A 22827-nucleotide genomic window follows, 5' to 3' on the forward strand; every position below is an offset into this window, starting at 1 on the left:
GTTATGTTCTGAATGGGGCTTTCCATTTTTTAAAACTCACTCAGTTCTTTAAGTTTCAGTATTCATTATTTTCTCTCAAAACATGTGAAAAGTGTTCTCTTATTTTGAATATATATATGTATTTTATATTTTTATATTTTTAATCAAATAGGAGGCTAGACATGTCTGAAGGAAACAGAGTACCATATAAAATGCAAGATCAAATATATTCAAAATTAATATTAGAATAATTTCAATTTTAAAGCTTAATGATCCCTCAAATCTAATATGAAATAACAAAATCATAAAAATAAAATATTCTGAAAGTGTATGTAAGCTTTCTCCCAAGTGTTCCTTGATGTTTTGACTCAAAAGTAGATGAAAAGAAATGTTGATGTACCTTTATCAATAAGAATTATATTAAATAACATTATCTAATATAGGCATTCTCTCTTCTGAGTATTAAATTTAACTGAAATTTTAACTAAGCTTTTAGGTAAATCTATTATATCACAAAAGGACATTTAAAAACCATGTGTTCATTTCCTCACATATAGCACAAGTCTGAATCTATGATTTTCAATTCTATGATGTGCTCAGAAAGAATTTTAAATGAATACTATACAGAGCAATGACTTTCAGAAAGGGCTCTCAGCAACTGCTAGCATTTATTGAATGTTATGTTCTAGAAACTGGGCTGTGTACTTAATGTATCTTATCTCATTTAAGTCTCTGCCGGACAAGAAGGTAAGTCCATTAAGACTGTTTTCCAGATGAGAAATCTGAGACTCAGAGTTTAATGAAGTTACCTAAGGCTACAAAGATAGTAAACAGAGAAATCAAGAAATAGATCTATCTTTATTTGGATCCAACACACAGGCTGTTTCTACTATTACCAAGCTATAGGGGTTCAACAAAATTGGTAGTCACCGAGTTGGAAGTTGAGTACTAAGCAGAATGCGTAAGATAAGCAGTCAAAGTTCTTGAAACATAGTACTCAGAGACCATTTCTACCCACTTCCAGAATTAGTGATAACATAGACAGGAAATCAACTTAGATCTAGGGATGGTTATTCCAAAGTTTAATATGTAGAACAGTATAATAACAATTATACACTCCCACAAAAGAGGAGAATAGGGTTGTTCCCTTCCAAAATTTCCCAAGTAATTTTGAGACATAATGGTTTAAACAAATATAATTTTTAAACTGCAGGATCTTAATATAATAACATGCATTGTAAACACCCCCAAAAGAGTAGGGGTATATGAATCATAACTCCAAATGCTTTTGGCCAAATAATCTTTTTCTTTTTTTTAAATTAGCCGTCTCTCAGCACTCATTTCTTCAGGATACATTTCAGTTGATTCTGTGATATTATGTTAAATATAAATATCCACTCCAGAAGAACAAATACACTAAAATTATAGCTACAGGATGACTATATTGTCATTATTTAGAACTACATAAACTAAAAGAACAAAATCAGACAAAAACTGTACAACACAATTAGGAAGCTGGGCTGGATTTCATTTACAAAACCTGCTTAATATACAGTCAGTTCAGTGTTAACTGAATTACTCTCTCTTTTTTCTTTTATTTTTTTCTTGTCTTAAATTAAAACTCCACTAATAAAGAATATTGTGTTACCTTTGGCTCCTATTCTGCAATTTTTTTTTAAACATCTTTATTGGAGTATAATTGCTTTACATTGTTGTGTTAGTTTCTGCTGTATAACAAAGTGAATCAGATATATGTATACATATATCCCCATATCCCCTCCCTCTTGCGTCTCCCTCCCACCCACCCTATCCCACCCCTCTAGGTGGTCACAAAGCACCGAGCTGATCTCCCTGTGCTATGCGGCTGCTTCCCACTAGCTATCTATTTTACGTTTGGTAGTGTATATATGTCCATGCCACCCTCTCACTTTGTCCCAGCTTACCCTTCCCCCTTCCCAGATCCAAACATCCTCAATTCTTTTTCATGCCAACCCTCCCTACAACTTAAATTGTCTTCACTAGAGCAATATACAGATTTTGTCAAGCTGGGACTTGGGAGGCACCAGGACAGGACTGCTAGGGATTTGAGGGACAGAAAGGGGGACCAAGGCCTAAGTTCAGACACATAGAAATGGCAGGAGTTTCTCAAGATAAGAGAAGCAATCATGTGGGCAGCATAAAGGAGAGAAAAGGGAAGTCACAGGCTAATTTTATAAAACTGGGCAATGAAGGGCAGGTCTAAGAAGTCAGCTGAAATAGTGGTCCATGGCACAAACTGTAGTGTGGATAACCATGTTTCTGGTACTCAGACAAAAAAAGTTGGTTAAGAAAAGAAGCAAAAAAAAGTGAAAGATCCCAGGCTAATTGCAAGCTATTTGAGGTCAGGACCTAGGCACAGGGCACTAGAAACAACTTGATACCAACTCAAGGACTTTCTGAGAATGGTGGGTCTCCTAATTTCCTTCTGTCCAGAATCAGCTCCTCTGAAGTGCTACTCAGATGGAGAACATTAAGCACACGAAACTGAGGGAGTCAGATGAGGGGATAAAAGCAAATGGTTACAACAGTTGTCTCTGTACCTGGAAGGGTATCTTAAAGTAGGGGGGCAAGAGATGTCTAAAATGAAGGACTAAGAGGAAGAGAGGAACTCACATTATTCTAAACAATATAGTTGAACTGTGGCTGCATGTACAAAGTCAGATTCCTGGGGTTTTTTTCTATTAATTACTGAAAACTGTTCCCAAATTATTTCATATTTTGCCAGTTTAAGAAGAACCATTATCAGATTTACATGAAAGAAAATTTCATTGAAAGCATCTTCTCAATGATACAGAATTATAAACTGGGAGAGTTAATGTACTAGGTATTTCCCCATTATCCTATTTACTAAGATCACTGCAAAAAAATGTTAACTAATAGACATAGACACTCTCTGAAAACAATGTGAAGTTCTCTTAAGCAAATATTACTTATTACTTTCAGAAGCATAGTTTTTCAATTTAAGTAGCCCCATTATGAGTCTTTTCTCTGGTCACAAATATTTCTGAGTTTCAGGATATGGCCAGTGTCATGTTACGTATGTTTTAAAAAGTGTATGATTTTTTTTAATAGGATAATATTTTGGTTAAAACTTTTACTGAGTATGTGGAGATTAAGGAAAATATCACTCATTAATTATCCTTGGGGAACAAAATTAATCTGTTGCAATATTTTGGATATATAAGCTATATAAACAAACAAAAAACCTTTGCCTAAATTAAAATAGAAGAGATTGTGTGCGATTGGGCACATATGCTTTTATCAACTAAAAGATTAGCCAAAATAATCTGATTTCCTTTCCTCGGTCTAATTTCAATGTCTTTGTTAAAAAGACTAAACCTAGTGACAATGGGAGCAGTGATCATTTCAGTGACACTGGGAAATTTGTTTATGATGGATTTTATGAAATGAATGCAAGTTTTATGGCATACTTACCTTTGAACACACTTTTAAAGTTTTATTTGCTGTAACGCACAATTAGTTAAGATTCAAGCCAAAGTACCGTCCTTGTGCATACAGCATATGTTGTAAGTGGTTCTTGGCTGACTTTGCTGAAGAAGTTTATAAAGTTGTTGCAGTATATTTTCCTTGCCAAAAGAGAAAATAAATAATACTTCTGTGCTGTTATTTCAGGGACATCATTTTAAAGTTAGTACCATTCCTAATGGAAAACCTTTGCAATTCAACAGTGGCAACATTGAGATAAGGCTAAAAATACCAAGTGGAAAGAATAAAGATGATTTGTGAAGCATTTCAAAACATTAAAAAAATGTATTTTTGGAAATAGCTTTAGAAAATTTACTCTGTGGGGAAATGACCAGATGGTAAGAAGATGAAGAGGTATAATTAGGGAATGTCGTAAGTTATTATGTGATATAGAGGTTAGATACTATCTGCATAAATCAAGGATATATCACCTTCTAACTCAAGTCAAGCTTCAAAATGATAAGTTACCACAAGTCAAAATTAGCTTATCATTATAAATGCAGGGAAAAGGGTAAAGAAGGCAAAGTCTTTTCCACTTTTCCTCTTTTTTCTATTGGCTATCACAAAGAAACTTTTTTGAACTCTGTTCTCTATTAGTAAACATGAGTTATTGTATATTGCATTAGTAGGTACAATGACTTTGAGCTGGGAAAAGAAGCCAAGTCCAGGCAAGTCAGTCATGTTTCAAAATATACAAAAGCATGCAAAATAGGGTAGTATTGTCTGCCCTATTTAATATATAGGAGATGGGTGTAGTTATAAAATCAAATGAGAATATGCATATGAAAATGCTTTCGGTAAAGAGCTATTAAAGATAGGAGTGGTAGGATAATAACTGAGTGACTCAGACCTTGAGAAGATATATTTCCTGGATCTTAAACCAACTTTATTGAGAAATAATTCACCTACGATAAAATTCACAGATTTAAGTGACCCCAACCCAATCAAAAGGTAGCATTTCTATCTTTGCAGTTGATTCTCGCACCTTCACTTCCCCACCCCAGGCTATCATTGATCTGATTTATACCACCGTAACTTTATTTTGCCTGTTCTAGAATTTCACGGAAATGGAACCATACATTGCACATTCTCTTGTGTCTAGCTTTTTGTACTCAATATGATGCTGGAGAGATTCATGTATGTTAATGCAATTTCAAAAGTTTGTTCATTTTTATTTCTGAGTTGATTTCTACTGTATGAATGGACTACATTTTTCAAAATCCATTCTCTTGTCAAGAGATATTGTATTGTTTCCAGTTTTTTTGGTTTGTTTTTTACTATGATGAATAAAACTTTCATGAGCATTCATATAGAAGTCTGTCTACAAACATATGTTTTCATTTCTCTTGGGTAAACACCTAAGAATAAAATTACTGAGTTGCCTACCTAGTAATTACTCCTGAGAAATGAAAACATATGTCCACAAAAAAAAAAAAAAAAAAAAAAGGAAAAAATATCCTCATGCAAACGTTCATAGCAGCTACTTTTTTTATATTTTAAGAGTCTCCTTTGGGCTAGAGGATGAGATTGAATATCAACGGATGAGGCACATACTCTTTTTTCCTTGTTAAGGGGTTCAATGATTCCATAGTCAAACACTCTATGAACTAGTTAATTCTGGAGAGAACAATGAGACGGATATGATAGAGGGAGGGATTTCTACCTGTCTCTGGGGTTTTAATGTATTAACTTAGGCTCTGAGACTTGAAAAACCTGAAGTGTACCTGGAGTGGGGCTGGAAGAAGAAACAGTAAGCTGCTATTATTATATCGATGTGGAGCTAGTCTAGGCATAGCAGCGTAATTATAGAGTGGCAGTGGATAGCAGCAGCTCAGATGACAACTCTGAGTCCTGAGGCAAAAGTAAGAACACAGGTGGTGCTAGTCAGCTGAGGACAGATCTGTCCAGGACAGTGGTCATGGCATGAGGGTTGGCATTGGCACAAACAGCAAAGAGGGCCAGAATAAAGGAATCTATTCAAAGATCTATATCTTGAGAAAAGTCCCAGAAATAACTTGAGAAATGACTCTTTTGTAAGATATTGATATCTGGCAAGTAAGTAAGTATTCTAATAATGTGAATATAAAAGTTACATATGTTTTATTTTGTCCTCACTGATTCAGGACAACAGTGGAAATGGGTTTTGTTTTTGTTAAATCACGTAACTCATATGTTTAGGGCTTATAGTATGTGATCTTACTAACATTAGACATTAACCTAAATTAAACATTAACCTAAAACTAATTGATTTGGGACATATTCTTATTGAATAATTCTAAGTCCATTCAGCTTTGGAAATGCTCAAAAAATTAGTGGTAAAACTCTGCTGGAATATTTCTACCATGCAGCTTGGATAACTATATGAGGTTGTACTCACCAGTTTCAAAGATTATTTCCTTGTCTCTATGTACTCCATTACACTAATAAAAATATTGAGATTGTCCACTTATCACTGGAATTAATGTTTCTTCTGGAAAAGTCCAAAATTTTTCTCCTGTTTTTCTGGTTTTAGGGAACCTTCCCACCTTTCTCAATTAAGAATTCCAGCTATAATGATTACTTATCATTTCAGTAGAATTAAAGTATTGCAAGACAGACATTACAGTTATAAATTTTGAGTTGGTTTTAACCATGCTATTGTACCCACAAGGTAACCGAGAATAAGAAATCCATTGCCGGGCATATCTGAACTTGCATGCTAAATTATAGATGTAGAATGTAAAAAGAACATGGTTCCATTTTTTTCTTTAAGCGGGTATAATTTAATTTTAATTTTGGCTTATCCCCTGTCATATAAAGCTTACCAGGCCTTAAAATGGTAGAGTCTCCTCTGTAATTACAATTGGCACATTTGAAATCACTAAACTGTAACAAAGAGCATCCTTCTAAAAGCCTCCATAGAGTATAGGTTATCACCGGCCAGGCAGGCTTACCACCCACTCTCATCATGAAGCCATGAATAACTAAAAATGATCCTCTAATATGTGGCTGCTGTAACTATGTGTAGACACGGCTGTTTTTAACTCTTTGGTTTGAGAACTGGCCAGAAATCATTACTCAAAACAAAACACCTTCTTTCCAATTGCTGCTTGCCAGGTGCAGTTTTCTGCAGTTCTTATCAAGGTCCCTCTGTGTTACATTTAAAATATGCTTAAAACTTCCTCTTTTATCCATATGTGTTCCTCTTCTACTCATGTAAGTTCCTTGAATATCAATCTTTCACCTGGTAATAAGAAAATGAATTATTAGGCCATGATTTTTTTTTACTCTTCACTAGGCATCACAGATCTCCTATATTTAGTATATATTATTAGCTGCTTAGCATCCTAAGTAAGGAAGTTTTCATTCTACATCTCCGTTCCTATTGAAAGTAGATGCCATGTCAACTCTATGTATCTGATTCATTAATTATATTTCTGAGATAATATTTGTTCCTTATTGTCCTAATTTCAGTTTTATGAGGGGATTTGAAATTTCTAATAGTACATTGAAGTTGAAGAAAAAGTCTTAGAGTTCCAGATGTTACATATGGATCATACAAAGGATTTCTTGGGCCTCTGGTAACTAAGAAGAGTACTCAATATCGATGTCAGATAAAGATAAAGTCAGATCCCTGGAGAAGAGGACATGAAAAATATATGATACTTCCAGGATTTTCCTATAGAGAGCAGTTATGTATATGTATTTGTATAGCTTTCTTTTCTAAATAAAGTAAATTAGCTAAAATATATTAGATGACTTCAGATATGTTACCGATATCACCACCTTGACAAAAATTAAGAAGACCAGACATCTTACTTACAATAAATTATTTCACATTGGGAATAAAATTGTTGTGTATGCTAATGAACTTGAAAAACTTGAGGAGAAAAAAAGAGTTCGTTAACCTTAGAGTGGTGTGGAAAACTCTCCATTGTTCCATCTCAGCTTCTCTCTTCTGCTTCATCTCCAGCATCACTGAAATGAGCTCTTTGCCCAGCATGGCAAACAGTGTACAACATGTGGGTGCCAGGTCCTTCTTATAGCTCCATAGATTGGCAGATGAAGTTACATGGCTCTGGAATGCTGTTTCCAGTCCCATCCACCTCACGTACTCTCACTCCTGACATCATTTCTCTGAAGATTCCTTTATACACTGCAGAGTAAGTGTGCTCCTTCCCTCCAATTTTTTTTTTTTTCTCTCATGACTTCCTAGGCAGTAGTGTACCATATAGAACATCTCACAGAGTGTGCTAACTGTCCATTAGGCTGTCCCTCTTAGCAGGCTGAAAGAATTTTTCATGCAAAGCTAGATCTTATGTGTATATTAATCTTCAATACCTCACATATTCAATACCACACAGTATATAATCAGTAATTATTTGTTGAATAAATAGAATTATACCACCATGTTGTTGGGCAGAGAAATAGAATTTAGTTTTTAAAAATTGAGGTTGTCTTCAGGGCTAGCAGTTCAAATTTATATTATCACACCAACCTTGGTTCAGACTGAAGAACTTCTTGGTAGTTTTTGTTTTTTTGTTTTTTTTGTTTTGGTGTTAGTGTGATTCAAATGTTACTAAGGTATGAGCCATTTGCTTAGTAACTACATAGAAAGGGAATGCTGTGATCTGATCTGTGATTAAGAAACATAGCAACATTGTGAGGGAAAGAGAGAAGTGGAGAGATTAGACTCTTTACATTGGTGTTAAACTATCACAAATCTACATATCAAAGAATTTGTAACATTTGATGCCCTTCCTTTTTCTAATAGCACATGACAGAGGCTTGGTGATACTTTAAAAATATTTGTTCCTTTAGGAACCAGATGAAATGCACTGCTTTTTGACTTATCTCAATGGATCTTCTCAATAGTGTAATATTTGAAAATCTATATTTTAAGAAAATAAATTCCAAATATAAGGTTTTATAGAAAGCTAGAATTTTTTTTACAATTATTAGAGAATAAATAATATCAAATGGAATCAATATCTTTAAACTTACTGTCTTTTACCCCAGGAATCAGTAGACACATATAGCTGAAATTTCACTTGAATGTGTTTTGGCATAATTTGATCAACTATTATAAAACCAAAAAAGTGTGATTTCCAGAATTAAACATAATAAAACTTTCATAATTCAATGTTCACTCATTTTTTAAATATTTACAGAAAAATAAAGACATACCTTTGAGTGTAGCAGAGAAGTTAACAACCAACTCATAATAAAGCTGGGAAGGTTTAAGCAGAAAAAAAAAATTCATAGGGGCATAATTTAAAATAGTAGAAAATAGATAAATGTGTATATTTTTAAAACCATCTACAAAAGGTAGACTTTAATATAAAATTTAAAAGCACTCCTATTTTCCCCATAATTGATGTATTTGTTTTGTTTTTCAATAAGTACAAATTTGTTTGGCATATATAACAATTTAAAAATTAGAGAAAATAGGATATTTAAGTAAACCAATAGGTTTTACCATTGTTGAACAACTTGGAAAAACACCTGGAATATTTATGTAAGATACGATTAAAACCAATTACTCAATAATTAACCCCAAATAATTATCCCCTATTTCAAACAGAAAGAACTTCCTTAAAAACAGACACACTGATAATAAAAGAATTGCCTTGGGTCAAATTTAGAAGAACCAGCTGAATGAGATGTTGCAGCGTTCTGTGTGTTGAACAAGTTAGCCCTAATCTGAAAAATGATTAATCCCAATGGTATTAAAGCATTCAGAGTATAGGCATGATATGTTATAAGGAATATCTTAGACCGAAGATCAAAGACAAAATACCAAAAAAAAAAAGCAAAGCACAAGGGAAGTTTGCATTACTAAAATAGGTATAACATGACTAAGCCTGGAGACATGAAGAAAAGAGAGATGAAAGCAGTAGTAGAAGTCCTGGAGACTGGAACAGTTACGTACCACTGGGACTTGCCGTTTCAACTCTGCACACAACATAAAAAGAAATCTTGTCTGCAGTAGATTCCACAGAGAGACCAGGAATGCTGAAAAAGTTGGGGCTTTGGGGCTTCCCTGGTGTCGCAGTGGTTGGGAGTCCGCCTGCCGATGCAGGGGACACGGGTTCATGCCCCGGTCCGGGAGGATCCCGCATGCCGCGGAGCGGCTGGGCCCGTGAGCCATGGCCGCTGAGCCTGCGCGTCCGGAGCCTGTGCTCCGCAACGGGAGAGGCCACAACAGTGAGAGGCCCGTGTACCGAAAAAAAAAAAAAAAAAGTTGGGGCTTTTACTCTCTCAAAGTATTGCCACAGCTAGAAGAGGAGTGAGAAACACACATATACATAGAGATAAATATAACAAACTCCTGAAAATTGGGTGAGAATTGCACTATGTTATACTTTCAGCATCAAGTATTTCTGACTCCTCATCAATACTGACAACAGACTGGAATTGTAATGAAGTAGTCATAGGACATACAAAAATGGAGTTGACAACCATTGAGGACCTGGTTTCAGACATGTCCCTGCACCACCGAGAACTTGAAGTTTCTGTGAACTATGCGAAACCCAAGGATACCAGCTGTTTTTTAAAACAACACCTGCAGTCTCTTCAATAGATGGTGCTGGGAAAACAGGACAGCTACAATGTAACAGAAGGAAATTAGAACATTTTCTAACACCATATACAAAATAAACTTAAAATGGATTAAAGACCTAAATGTAAGACAGGAAACCATAAAACTCCTAGAGGAAAACATGGCAGATCACCCTTGACATAAATCATAGCAAATTTTTTTGTGATCTGTCTCCTAAAGCAAAGGAAATAAAAGCAAAAATAAACAAAGGGGACTTAATTAAACTTAAAAGCTTTTGCACAGCAAAACCATTGACAAAACCAAAAGACAACCTACTGAATTGGAAAAATATTTGCAAATGATATGACCAATAAGGGGTTAGTATCCAAAATATATAAACAGCTCATACAACTCAGCATCAAAAAAAGAACCCAATTAAAAAATAGGCAGAAGACTGAATAGACATTTTTTCAAAGAAGACATACAGATGGCCAACAGCCACATGAAAAGATGCTCAGTATCATTAATCATCAGAGAAATGTAAATCAAAACCACAATGAGGGGGCTTCCCTGTTGGCGCAGTGGTTGAGAGTCCACCTGCCGATGCAGGGGACACGGCTTCGTGTCCCGATCCGGGAAGATCCCACATGCCGCAGAGCGGCTGGGCCCGTGAGCCATGGCCGCTGAGCCTGCGCGTCCGGAGCCTGTGCTCCGCAACAGGAGAGGCCACAACAGTGAGAGGCTCGCGTACTGCAAAAAAACCCGAAACAAAACAAAAAAAACACACACAATTAGATATTACCTCATACCTGTCAGAATGGCTATCATCAAAAAGACCACAAATAACAAATACTGAGGATGTGGAGAAAAGGAAATCCTTCTACTCTGTTGGTGGGAATGTAAATTAATGCAGTCACTGTGGAAAACAGTATGGAGGTTCCTCAAAAAACTAAGTAGAATTACCATATGACCCAGCAATTCCACTCCTGAGTATATAGCCGAAAAAAACAAAAACACTAATTTGAAAAAATACGTCCACCCCAATGTTCATAACAGCATTATTTACAATTGCCAAGATAGGGAAGCAACCTAAGCGTCCATCAATAGAGGAATGGATAAAGAAGATGTGGGATATATGTACAAACAACTCAGGTAACTAATTGTGGCCTTGCAGTTTTTTGCCTTTATAAGCCTCCTTCATTTTGTAGTCAGGTAGAACACGATTTAAGAACTTCTTGAATCTATGTCTCCCGAGCTGCCGTCCTAACATACCCCAAATAAACGCCTTTTTATTTCAATCAGATCTCTGTTTCTGAAATTTTGGTTAATAATACAAAATGGCCTGACTTCAAAATGTGATTCAGATGTTCTACACTTCCCTTAGAGGTGGGTTTCATTTAAGTGTTTCAGCCAAATCAAAACTTTGGGGAAAAAAAAAAGGAAGGAACAGAAACTGTTAAAATACAGGAAATGCTAATAGACTATTCTTACTTTCCTAGTTCATAACTTTTCTTGTATAAAACTAAAACAACAATGAATTGAATGATTACATTTAAAGGCTGATCAATGATATTTTTTTTCACTAAGGTTTGAAATGCTCATTTGGGACTGCCAGGGATGACAGTCTAGGGAGAATGTCAAAGTTCCTGCCCTCCTGACTTCTTAGAAGAACTTGTGGGCTCATTTGCTGCAATTTCATTCTCTTGCTATTTCCCTAAATCTCACTGAAATGCAAACTCCTTGCGAGCATGAAATATGACTTGAGTTTGTATCCACAGGGTCTAACTTATGCCATTACATTTTAAATAATTTGATGCAAATTACATTTTAAATAAAATCTTGATGTGCCCTCCGTGAATGGATGATATATCAGTAGAGGCATAAGAATATTTTGATAGACTTAATGTATTTTCTGGACACACCTTGTATTTTCAAGCTTCTTGAGTTTTTATTTTGAGCTCTGATTACTTTACCACCTCTAACCATTACATCTTCCCTCCATCACTGTTATCCAATATGAAAATTCTATTCAGTTTTAAGGTCAAGCTTAATAATAAATAGCACTTATTGAGGCTGTGTGATATACCTGTCATTTGCATAATTATATGTAATTCTCAATGTAAGCATGCTATTAAAAATGGAGTTTTAGGGCTATCCTGGTGGCGCAGTGGTTGGGAGTCTGCCTGCCGATGCAGGGGACACGGGTTCGTGCCCCGGTCCGGGAGGATCCCACATGCCGCGGAGCGGCTGGGCCCGTGAGCCATGGCTGCTGAGCCTGCGCGTCCGGAGCCTGTGCTCCGCAACGGGAGGGGCCACAACGGTGAGAGGCCCGCGTACCGAAAAAAAAAAAATGGAGTTTCATTATTACAATCATAGTAATCTATCTTGTATAGCAGTACATCTCAATCTGTCTGGATTATAGGCCCTTTGAGACGCTCCATAGGGGAAAAAACAGTTATACATATTTTCAGTGTAATTTCTTTAGGACTTCTTCTTAAACAAAACGAGTCCCCTGCTTGAACAAATTTTGAGGATACACCTTTTGCCCCCAAAATTGAGAAAAAAAATAATCTTACCTTTGAGACACAATTAAAGTGTAACCATTTGAAGCCAGTACACTGTGAATATATTTCACGTGAATAGCTGTTTCTTTGTTTTTGTGATTTTACTTCATTCTATTTCATTTATTTGTGGGCAGTTAACTTCAGTGCCATCCTAACACTAATTTTGTATACAAATTTTGTGAGAAATATTCAGTTGCCCAGTTTCTAGATCTCAACATTCTGCAATGTTTCAGAAGCAGCATTTCAAGTCTCAGAGTTTTGGTCCATCACTTCTCTGAAACTACTCTGGCCAAAGTTACGATACCTTTGTTACTAAAGACAAAGGACACATATTTTTTTCTCATACGGTAGCTTTTGAAAGTGTATCGCCTGGTTTTATTTCTGCTCTCCAGAGTGCACAGCTTTTAGCTTATGGGGAGCAGCTACCTTAGATTTTCTCCTACACTGCTCTCACCTGCTTTCTAATCTCTTAAATATCTTGCTCATTGGTATTCCATGATAGCTCTTTTCTCTTTACATCCTCACCATGGTTGGCTTCATCCAGATGAGGTTTTCTGATTATTTAAATGTTTATGACTCCATCTGGTATTTATTTCAGAATGGAAATTGGCTAACTATGTCAACATCTAAGTTTATGGAATAAAATTCTTTTCAGTACCTGTAGCACTTGTCATTAGAGTTCATATGTAATAAAAATGGTAATTTAAATGTGTGGAAAATAGATTGCTCAAAATAGAGGACAATTAGCAATCTATTAAAATAAATATAGATTTCTATCTCAGGTCATACATAAAAATAAATCCTATATGGATTGAACATTAAAATATTAGAAATTATGACTGAGTCATATAAAAATAGATAAAGCTAAGGTTAGGTTTCTTTTATAAATGGTGAAAGAAAGAAGTTTAATTTTTAAAACCTCATTAACAACCTTATTTACTTTTAGATTAATTATTTTAAATTGGTAATTTTAAAGCACTGACACAAATAGAAAACTACTATTTAGTACTGAAACATATTTGTAAATTTGAAAATATTAAGAAGATTCATTTATTTGATGCTCTTTATTTTAACACAATCATGTCTGTCTTAATTTAATAAAATGTATTTCAATGGCAATTATATGTTACTTTTAAGAATTTGAAGAAATATGTGATCACAACACATATAGTAAACAAGCATAATAAATGCTTTACAATAAATATCAATGATAAAACCTTTTAAAACTATTGATCTATAAATAAGACGATTATTTAATAAATACCATGCTCAATAATCATGTGCAATGCATATCTTCCCATTAAGAACATTAGTGGAAAGAAGTACTCTAATATTCTACAGCAGTAAAATATTTTCAAATAGTTTTGACCTTGAAAACCTTTTGAGCAACAAATTTTAGTAAGATCAATAAAGCAGACAGATAAAAGTAGAATTGCTTTTGTATCCATTCAGCCAGTTTATGTCTTTTGGTTGGAGCATTTAATCCATTTACATTTAAGGTAATTATCGATATGTATGTTCCTATTACCATTTTCTTAATTGTTTTGGATTTATTATTGTAGGTCTTTTCCTTCTCTTGTGTTTCCTGTCTAGAGAAGTTCCTTTAGCATTTGTTGTAAAGCTGGTTTGATGGTGCTGAATTCTCTTAGCCTTTGCTTGTCTGTAAAGCTTTTAATTTCTCTGTCAAATCTGAATGAGATCCTTGCTGGGTAGAGTAATCTTGGTTGTAGGTTTTTCTCCTTCATCACTTTAAATATGTCCTGCCCCTCCCTTCTGGCTTGCAGAGTTTCTGCTGAAATATCAGCTATTAACCTTATGGGGATTCCCTTATGTGTTATTTGTTGTTTTTCCCTTGCTGCTTTTAATATGTTTTCTTTGCATTTAATTTTTGATAGTTTGATTAATATGTGTCTTGGCATGTTTCTCCTTGGATTTATCCTGTATGGGACTTTCTGTGCTTCCTGGACTTGATTAACTATTTCCTTTCCCATATTAGGGAATTTTCAACCATATCTCTTCAAATATTTTCTCAGTCCCTTTCTTTTTCTCTTCTTCTGGGACCCCTATAATTCAAATGTTGGTGCATTTAATGTTGTCCCAGAGGTCTCTGAGTCTTTCCTCAATTCTTTTCATTCTTTTTTCTTTATTCTGCTCTGCAGTAGTTATTTCCACTAGTTTATCTTCCAGGTCACTTATCCATTCTTCTGCCTAAATGTAAGGCCAGACACCATTAAACTCTCAGAGGAAAATAGGCAGAACACTGTATGACATAAATCACAGCAAGATCCTTTTTGACCCACCTCCTAGAGAAATGGAAATAAAAACAAAAGTAAACAAATGGGACCTAATGAAACTTAAAAGCTTTTGCACAGCAAAGGAAACCATAAACAAGACCAAAAGACAATCCTCAGAATGGGTGAAAATATTTGCAAATGAAGCAACTGATAAAGGATTAATCTCCAAAACATACAAGCAACTCATGCAGCTCAATATCAGAAAAACAAACAACCCAATCCAAAAATGGGCAGAAGACCTAAATAGACATTTCTCCAAAGAAGATATACAGATTGCCAACAAACACATGAAAGAATGCTCAACATCATTAATCATTAGAGAAATGCAAATCAAAACTACAATGAGATATCATCTCACACTGGTCAGAATGGTCATTATCAAAAAATCTACAAACAATAAATTCTGGAGAGGGTGTGGAAAAAAGGGAACCCTCTTGCCCTGTTGGTGAGAATGTAAATTGATACAGCCGCTATGGAGAACAGTATGGAGGTTCCTTAAAAAACTAAAAATATAACTACCATACGACCCAGAAATCCCACTACTGGGCATATACCCTGAGAAAACCATAATTCAAAAAGAGTCATGTACCAAAATGTTCATTGCAGCTCTATTTACAATAGTTAGGACATGGAAGCAACCTAAGTGTCCATCGACAGATGAATGGATAAAGAAGATGTGGCACATATATACAATGGAATATTATGGAATATTACTCAGCCATAAAAAGGAACAAAACTGAGTTATTTGTAGTGAGGTGGATGGACCTTGAGACCATCATACAGAGTGAAGTAAGTCAGAAAGAAAAAAATACTGTATGCTAACACATATATATGGAATCTAAAAAAGAAAAAAGAAAAAAAGTGGTCAGAAGAAACTAAGGGCATGTCGGGAATAAAGATGCAGACCTACTAGAGAATGGAGTTGAGGATATGGGGAGGGGGAATTGTAACCTAGGACAAAGTAAGAGAGTGGCATGGACATATATACACTACCAAACGTAAAATAGATAGCTAGTGGGAAACAGCCGCATAGCACAGGGAGATCAGCTCAGTGCTTTGTGACCACCTACAGGGGTGGGATAGGGAGGGTGGGAGGGAGGGAGATGCAAGAAGGAAGAGATACGGGGACATATGTATATGTATAACTGATTCACTTTGTTATAAAGCAGAAATTAACACACCATGGCAAAGCACTTATATTCCAATAAAGATGTTAAAAAAAAAAAGAATTGCTTTGGTTTGGGTAGGTTTTGAGGGATAGAGCCCCAGATACTTGTAATATGCAAAGCATGCTTGAGGAAAGTTGAGCTCTGAGGAATGCAGTTCTGCTTTGAAAACAATCATTTATACCTCAAATTCATCATCTTCTAACATTATTCTAGCCGACCATTAGTTACTTTTACATATCACACCAACAGTTTTACTGCCTGACCTCTTCTCTGTTTATATTTTCATTCATTAATATTAAATAAATTCTCTCTTCACTGAGAAGGATATTCCATTTAGTTAAGGAAACTGATAATTTTATAATTGCATAATGTGTACATGTAATAATTATATTTTATGACACAAAATAGCAAACAGTAATAAGGTACACTAAATACAGCATAACAGGACATATTTTAATGTTATAATTAGAAAAAAAAGTAGCCCTCAAGTATAGACTTTCAATTTATGTATATCATCGTGTATGAAGCCAAGTGATGAGTATTCTTGGCGTTCTCCAAAAGCAAAATGATCTTTTCAGAGGTTTTATGCTACCAACATCAACATTTTTAAAAAAGAATCTTCATTACTTTTTTACTCTGAATTCTGTCTCTTTGTGTCACCATATATATTCTACTTAGATCTGGTTTTTGTTTATGTGAGTAATTTGAATGAGTAAATTCAATATTAAAATTCGAGACACATATAATGTTATTTCTTACATTGTTTTCCTTATTAAATTATTTTATTTTCTGATTTTTATTGTACTTTTTTCCAGCTTTATTGAGGTACAGTTGACAAAAGTTGTATACAATTAGGTTATACAATGTGATTTTTTAAAGGGGCTCAACATGGTTTAATATACATATACTGCATTGTGAAATGATTACCACAATCAAGTTAATTAACACATCCATCATTTCACATGGCTGCCATTTGTGTGTGTGTGTGTGTGTGTGTGTGTGTGTGTGTGTGGTGAGAACCCTTAAGCTCTACTCTCTCAACAAATTTCAAGTGCACAATACAATATTATTAACTATAATCACCATGCTATACACTAGATCCCCAGAGTTGAGTCTCATCGCGAGCTGCCCCGTTCTACCTCCCTACGAGGGGCACCTCTCAGGAGTCTGAGAAATCCTTTTCCAGACTTCTAGAATGGAGACTGAAGGGTATCTGGAGATACAAAGAAACAGAAAAATCCAGGATGATGAAATATTATTATTTATAACTAAATTTATATATATATAAATTATGTATTTATAACTGAAAGTTTGTAACATTTTACTAACATCTCCCCAGTTCCCCAGCCCCCAACCCCTGGAAACCACATTTCTACTCTTATTCAATGAGCTCGACTTTTTCAGATTTCACATATAATGGAGATCACACAGTTTTGTCTTTCTGAGAGGCAAATGTAATTTTATATATACAGGCTTAGAAATCACCAAGACCAGTCCTACAGCTTTGTAGATGAGCTCACAGAGACTCAAATTACTTTGACATCTGCTCAAATCATACAGGTAAAAACTGAGAAAGGCTGTTAATAATCAGCTAGCTTCTTTTGCAATACTTAAAATTGGGAATTCCCTGGTGGTGCAATGGATAAGAATCCACCTGCCAATGCAGGGGACACAGGTTCGAGCCCTGGCCTGGGAAGATCCCACATGTGGCAGAGCAACCAAGCCCATGTGCCACAACTACTGAGCCTACACTCTAGAGCCTGTGAGCCATAACTACTGAGCCCATGTATCACAAGTATTGAAGCCCTCATCCCTAGAGAAAGCCCATGCACAGCAACAAAGACCCAATGCAGCCAAAAATAAATAAATAAATAAATCTATTAAAAAAATACTTAGAATCCTTAAAATGCTATCATTTGGCTAAACGTCTAAAATATTGCTGGCACTATTTACAAAATATCATCTTTAGAATTTAAAAAGTCACCATTGTCCTAAAATACTCTGTTGTAACTTACAGCATTCAATCACCAAATATCCAGTTTAACAAATTAACTTTAAATATAATAGTGTAAACTGGCATTTGAATCATGGGTTTACACTATGGAGACATAACAGCAACTTGTTTCCATTCCATTGATTTTATTTCCTGTCTTAAAAATGGTTTCCTTTACTTTTTTTAAGACTGAGAGTAGAAACTTACACTCTCCATTGCTATTTGTAACCAAAACCAAAATTGTTTCTGGCTCATGGCTTAAACCCAGATTTGCCATGGATATGAAATGTATGTTTAAGTGATTTTTATGGTGTCTCTTTTTTCGTGTAGTCTTTTCATCATATGATGATAAAGTCAAAAATTCAGAAATATGAAAATTAATGCCACAGACCAATAAAGTAGTATTTAGTAGGAGTCTATTGTGCATATAGGAATAGTCTGTGAACTGGGAGCTTTCAAATTCAAAACTGATATGGAGCTCACGGGCATGACATTACAAGATGGCTTATAGGATGAAAGTGAAGAAGTTGTTTAAGCTTTACAATGATTGGTCATTACAATAGGGGTTTCCAGATGGCAGGGGATTTGTTGAAAGGGATTATCTCATACTATTTTAGGACGAGAACTTAAGTTTTTTTATGATTATCAGAGGCATTTACGAGAAAGAACCTAAGTTAATTTTCATCTGTGTTCATGAAATAAGCTAGATTTAGTTCAGTTCACATGGCTTAAATGACTTTGTCTGCTCAGGGAATTTTGAATTCTGGTCTCCATTTTGTATTTAATTTCAACAGTACTGACACCTGAAGAATAAGTATTCAATAGCCATGAAAAAATTACCATAGGCTGGGTCTATTATATTTCCTGATGTTAATCAGGCACTTTGATCAATTAAATTTTCCAGGAAATTGATAAATTAATTGCCAGGAATTTGATAAATATGTGAACAGGGAGTCTGTTAAGTAACTTGGTAATTACCCTGGTATACTATGGCAGTAGTTACTAAGTTGGTTTGAAATAGCCTTAGACAATTTATAAATGTCCCAAGAAATTTTTCCAAATATAATGTATCCATTTGATATATTTTAAATGGTTATAATTTGTTGCATTATGTAAATAATTAGGATCCAGTTATTTATGTGGTTTTAAATTCCATTTTCAAATTTTTTATGATAGAAATTTATCACCTTGAAGGAAATTCATTAATGCAATGTTACTAGAGGACCAATAATGATTATTTATTTATAAAGGATGTAGAATATACTAAGTACTTATAAAACAATAAGACCCAGTGTCTCCTAACATGTGGCTAAATGGTAATAGTGAATGAAGTATAGTTACATGTTCTAAGTAAGAAAAAAGTTGTTAATTGCCAAATAAATGATTTGAGTTCTGAAAATCAAATTATTACTCCAAATAATATCTATAATCACAGAGCTAATTATAAACTCTTCCTGCAAATAGCTTTCATGTCACCACAAAAATAGATCAAATTTAATGTAAAAGCAAACACAAAAAGAATAAAATTCAAATCAACACATTGTCATATGATAAGTGTTGCTTTCTTTGATAAAACTAATTTGCTATCCCCAACAATTATGGTATTCATTGCTGTGGCAGAAAAGCTTTGGAGTCTGCCCTCACACCAACAAGTGCTGTACAAAAATTTAATTTTTCTATTACTTTTCACTTATTTGAGCTGCTCAGGGGTCATAGACCCCTACAAAGTAGGAAGATTCACAATTTCAACATGCATAAAGAGGGAAATTTTGCTATTATAAGGAGAATAGAAGGAGGTGCAGTGATACCACAATGAGATTTAGTTTTATTTTGATTTTCAGCAATTGACTAGACTTGGTTATGCTGACATATGTCTTAAGTCTAACGAGTAATTTGGTAAATGCTTATCACTTATATATGTACAAATATAAAATATTAAAGTAATTAGCAAACTGACAAATTATAATGTTTACTGTCTAATTCCTAAGGCTAATTTTAAAATAAACATTTTTTGTTATAAAAGCATTAAATCAGTGCCTTAAAGTAATAAACATTTAGATTGAAAATGAATATCATTGCTAGCATAAATGAACTAATAGGCAAATCAAAAATGGATATTTGTCAGGGCATATGGACATAAGTGAATGAATTTAGAAACTTATTTCAACCTTTAACCTGTATGGTATGTAAAAATTCTGGCTATGTTTTAGTTATCTAAGCAGTGATTTGTAAAGAAAATCAGGAAATTGTGTGAAAATCAAAAAACAGAGCAGATATCCACTATAATTCAAACTTTTTTTAATATAGATAAGCTTTCCCAGTTAAAAAATGATTAGATTCTGAAAGATTGTTGATAAACAATAAACATAAACACAAATTAAAACTATATAGCAACAGGTGACATACTGTGAATATTCAAATTGATTAAATTTGCCTCTTGTTTTTTAGTTTTGCTTAGTTGAAAGTTAGTAAATAGAGAACTTTGATTATATGAGGAAAGATATAGAAATTCATTCCTTGCCACACCGGTCTCACTATTTCAAAATAGTATAAAGTAGTTATACTGTATTCACTAAAAGTTTTATGCATATTTATATATTTTTACATATACTAATATATGTTTATATATATATCTGTATTTCAAAATTTTATAATAGAAACTTTATAATTTTGAAAAATAATTTATAATTGTTTATAAATTATAAAATTTATAATGTTTGAATTTTATAATTCAAAACCTTTAAAAAGGAACTTAGTAGTCAAGTAATATATATTAGCTTTGCTATTGTTCAACTATAAAAATTACTTTAATTTTTACCCTATTCTACTATCTCTAGCTCTTATCTGTAATGGGAAAGCATTTGCATATTACTTCTAAAGCAAAATTTTTTCCAATCGTGTAAACAGCAGCTATTACATTTAAAATCATAAAATGAAGGTGAATCATAAAAACCACTGTCAATTAAATTTATGCAAATTAATTATTTTAAAGAAAATCAAATAAGACTTTCAGAAATTCCATAAGTTACAATAAGATTAACCATGCTATTCCAAAGTCTCTAAGAAACCACTCTTCTGACCAAATCCTCTATTTTTTTTGCATCTTTAAAGACTCTACTTCAGACAGTCTGTTTCTCCTTTTTATCAACTCCTTGTGTTTAAGAGACTTTAGATGGTAATCCTTCTAGTGCTTTTTCACTTCTGAAACTAGAGGATATTCAATTAGTCTTAATTGCTGGCTGTATGATTATCTGGTCAGCAGACTAGCTAATTAAGAATTGGTCATTATTAAACATTCACATATCCTAATCTGTCCATAAGAGGAAAAGAACATTTTACTTATTATGCATTAAAACTGTATCCAGATCAACCTTAGTACAACATTTGTTTTTGTATTTGGAGGTATAGACCAGTGGCTTACCTCTTTGAAACCTAAATTTTCAGAGCGAACAATATCTAGCTATCAGAATTTTTGCAAAGTTTAAAGACATATGTGAAACTTATTTTTTAAATATGAGTAAGATGAAATCAGACATCTGTGCCCTAATTTAAAGAAATTAAATACATGAAAATCCAAACAGATAAAATAGAGGCTAGCAACCAAAATTTTATAGGCATAGCATTTTTCATTTTTTAAAGACAGTTCATATTATGAGAAAGATGAGACAAATATTTGTGTTTTACTTTTTAAATTTTTATTTTATAGCTGCAGAAGTGACAACTCAGAGATTGTTACTTATTAAAGGTCACAAGTGTACTAAGTACAGGGGCTAAGACTATGATTTAAGTGTTAGTAGCATTTCACAATTTCCTTTTACTTCACAAGGAGAGTTTACATAAATGTTAGTGTATAGGGTAACATTTAAATGAGTAAAAATAAAGTTGGAGTCAATATAAAAGAACTGATACTCTATTTTCTTCTTACAAACCCCACCCTATCTAAAAAAAAGTAAAGAAACTTCCATGTTCAAGGAAACAAGAAAATAAATCATAACTTCAAAATGCAAACAATGAAGGAGATCTTCATTACACTGTAAAATCTACACACACAGGAGGAAAGCAAATTAGAGGCAATTCATAGCCCCCTCATCTCTGAAACTGGCCCAGAACTCAAAGTGACTTATTTGATATTGTCCTGAAAAATGACAGGATTTAGGAGTATAAGGAAAACCATGGGAGGATTGAGAATGTCCCCAATGGCTCCAGTTTCATAATGCAGAACAAAAAAGAAGATAGAATTGAAAAAGTGATGTCACCTATGTGTTCTGGAATTTAACCTTCTAATCCAGAGTGTGGTGAAAGCTGAGAGAAGATGAAGGAGAGACGATACATAGAGAACAGAAGGAAAGGAGAAGATACTGCAGAGAGTAGGTGTTCAGAATAGAGTAGTAAATAAAAGAGGAAACCTCAAGAAGCAAGTATAAAAAAGTTAAAACAATAAGCTGAGCCTGGCTGAAAGTAAGAGAGCAACAAAAAAGTAGATAAAATACCAGGGGCACCTCCAAAGTACCAAGAATGTTGTGGCAGAAGAAAATATTTCTACTGCCACTGAAGACATGCAAATTATTCAAGGCCTAGAAATTCAAAATTTAGGCAAGGCACAGAGTTTTGTGAAGAGAGTACTACAAAAGGGCTTTTCCTCACTAGTGTCCTAGGTACATGGACTTCACATGCTCCAAGAGCAGCTTCATACAAGCATCATGCTCAGAGTGATTATCTGGCTGAAACAAATTCAGGGACACATCAGGAAAAAAAGAGACGTAGTTCACACTCCATGAAACCC

General features: G+C 34.1%; 1 long non-coding RNA gene across 1 annotated transcript in view; it reads left to right on the forward strand.

Moving 5' to 3' along the window:
• LOC125965066 (uncharacterized) overlaps positions 1 to 22827 on the forward strand; it is a 33374-nt gene that overhangs the window by 4247 nt on the left and 6300 nt on the right. The gene's annotated exons all lie outside the window — the stretch shown is intronic.

Source organism: Orcinus orca, chromosome 7, assembly GCF_937001465.1.
Source record: "Orcinus orca chromosome 7, mOrcOrc1.1, whole genome shotgun sequence".
Lineage (NCBI taxonomy): Eukaryota > Metazoa > Chordata > Mammalia > Artiodactyla > Delphinidae > Orcinus > Orcinus orca.